Consider the following 3,484-nt stretch of genomic DNA (forward strand, 5'->3'; position numbering starts at 1 on the left):
AACAATTAAAGGGAAAGAAAGTAATAAAAGATAATAAAATTCCAAGAGTAAGACAATACCTTCCAACAACAACCCTAAATGTAAGTGGATTGAATTGCCAACTCAAAGGACATAGACTGGCTGAATGGATATCAAAATAAGACCCAACTAAATGCTGCCTACAGGAAATCCACCTCACCTTTAAGGACTCACACAGAGTCATAGTAAAGGGATAGAAAAAGTATACCACACAAGTGGAAACCAAAAACAAGCAGGAGTAGCTATTCTTATATTGGATAAAATTGACTTTCAACTGAAAACAATAAAAACAAACAAAGTAAGTCATTTTACAATGACAAAGGAATCTATCTAGCAAGAAGATATAACAACCATAAATATATATGCACCCACATGGAGCACCCAGGTATATAAAGCAAACACTATTAGACCTAAAGAAAGAGATAGACCCAAATATGATAATAGTTGGGGATCTGAACAACGCTCTCTGAACATTTGGACAAATAAACTAGACAACAAATCAGCAGAGAAACACAGGATTGAAGCTACCCTTTAGACCAACTGGACTTGCCAGATATCTACAGAAATTTTTATCCAACAACTACAGAGTAAGCATTCTTCTCATCAGCATATGGAACATTCTCCAGGATAGACTACACAAATCAAGTCTACTCAAATTTTTAAAAATTGAAACCATTTCAAGTATCTTTTCAGACCCTAACAGATTAAAACTGGAAATCAATAACAAGTGAAACTTTGGAAACTATAAAAATACATGGAAAAAAAAACAACATGCTTCTGAACAACTTATGGGTGAACAATGAAATTAAATGGGGAATCAAAAAATTCTTTGAAACTAATGAAAATACAGACACATAATACCAAAACCTACAGGATACTGCAAAAGCAGCACTAAGAGGGAAATGCATTGCAATACATGCTTACATCAAAAGAACAGAAAGACTTCAAATAAACAACCTAATGTTACATCTCAAAGAACTAGAAGAACAAGGACAATTCAACACCCGAATTAGTAGGCGGAAAGAAACAATGAAGAACAGAGCAGAACTAAATTAGAGACCAAAAAAACATATAAAAGATTAATGTAACAAAAAGTTTTTTAAAAAAAGATAAACAAAATAAGCAAACGATTAGCTAGTCTAACTTAAAAAAGAAGAGAGAAGACCCAAATAACAAAAATTAGAAACAAAAAAGGAAACATTACATCCAATATCATAGAAATACTAAGGATCACTAGAAACTGTTATGAATGACTTTATACCAACAAATTTGAAAACCTGGAGGAAATGGATAAATTTTTCAAAACATACAAACTACCAAGACTGAACCAAGAAGAAACAGAAATTCTGAACAGACCAATAATGAGCAACCATATTGAAGCAGTAATCAGCAGTCTCCCAGCAAAGGAAAGCCCAGGACTGGATGGCTCACTTCTGAATTCTACCAAACCCTTACAGAATTAATACCAATTCTTTTCAAACTATTCCATAAAATTAAACTGAGGTCATTCTCCCAAACTCATTCTATGATGCTAGCATGACCCTGATACAAAAACCATATAAAGATACAACAACAACAAAAAAGAAAACTACAGGCCAACGTCCTTGATGAACATAAATGCAAAATCCTTGACAGAATATTAACTAACAGAATACGACAGCACATAAAAAAGATTATACATCACAATCAAGTGTGATTCATCCCAGGAATGCAAGGATGGTTCAACACACACAAATCAATAACCATGGTACACCACATCAAGAAAATCAAGGACAAAAATCATATGATCAACTCAACAGATGCAGAAAAAACTTTTGACAAAATTCAACATTCCTTCATTTTAAAGACTCTTGACAAATTACATAAAGAAGGAAAATATATCAACACAATAAAAGCCATATATGACAAATCCACCGCCAATATCATCCTGAATGGAAGAGAGCTGACAGCTTTTCTTCTAAGAACAGGAATAAGACAAGAAAGCATACACTTCTTAAAAATCTAGAGGTCAATGAAGAAATCACAAGTGAAGCTAAAAAATATTTTGAACTTAATGATAATAAAAACACAATATAGTGTGTCAAAATTTATGAGATGCAGCTAATGAGGTGCTAAGAGGAAACTTTAGAGCTTTAAAAGATAAATAAAATTGACAAACCATTAGCATGGCTAACAAAAAAAAGAAGAGAGAAGACTCAAATAACAAAAATTAGAAATGAAAAAGGCGATATTACAACTGATTCATCTGAAATACAAGGAATCATTCGAGACTACTATAAACAACTATACGCCAACAAATTTGAAAATCTGGAGGAAATGGATAAATTTCTGGACACACACAAGCTCCCAAAACTGAACCGTGAAGACGTAGAAAATTTGAACAGACCAATAACAATAAAGGAGATTGAAGCTGTTATCAGAAGGCTCCCAACAAAGAAAAGCCCAGGACCAGATGGATTCACAGCAGAATTTTACCAAACATTCAAACAGGAATTGACACCGATTCTTTACAAACTATTCCAAAAGATTGAAATGGACGCAAATCTCCCAAACTCATTCTATGAAGCAAATATCATCCTGATACCAAAACCAGGTAAAGATATAACCGAAAAAGAAAACTACAGGCCGATATCCTTGATGAATATAGATGCAAAAATCCTCACTAAATTACTAGCAAACAGAATACAGCAACACATACGTAAAATTATTCATCACGAACTGTTTATATGAGAAAACAAGGAAAGTTCAAAGTCAAAGATCTAAATTTTCACCTCAAGAACCTAAAGAGAGAAGAACAAAGTAAACTAAGGTAAGTAGAAGGAATAAAATAATAAAGGTAAGGAAATAATAAATATAATAAAATTATAAAGAAGATATTAATATCAATAAAATAAAAAAAAACAAAGAAAAAAGCAATGAGAACAAAATTTGGCTTTTCAAAAATACGATAAGATTGATAAATCCCTATAATTCTAATCAAGGGAAAAAAAGAGAAAAAACACAAGTTACCAATATCAAGAATAAAGTACAGCATATAAACTTAGATCTGACAAACATTAAAAAAAATAAGGAAATATATTTAACAACTTTAGACCAATAAATTTGACAATATAGATTAAATGGACAATTTTCCTGAAAAACACAACTTGTCAAAACTAAAACAAGAAGAAACAGACAACATATATAACATTATGTCTGTTAAAGAAATTCAATCCATAACTTAAAACAGTCCCAAAAAGGGAGTTCCTGCCCAGATGGCTTCATCAGTGAATTCTATCAAACACTGAAGGAAAAAGTTGGTAATATTACCCATACACTTCCAGAAAACTGAGGAGGAGGGAACACTTTCCAACTTATTTTGAAAGCAGTAATACCCTAAACCCAAAACTTGACTTTGATGTTACAGGGAAAAGAACATAATGGTCCAATATCCCTCATAAACATACACATGAAAATACTTAATGAA

This window comes from Cynocephalus volans, chromosome 4 (genome assembly GCF_027409185.1).
Source record: "Cynocephalus volans isolate mCynVol1 chromosome 4, mCynVol1.pri, whole genome shotgun sequence".
In the NCBI taxonomy this organism is placed as follows: domain Eukaryota; kingdom Metazoa; phylum Chordata; class Mammalia; order Dermoptera; family Cynocephalidae; genus Cynocephalus; species Cynocephalus volans.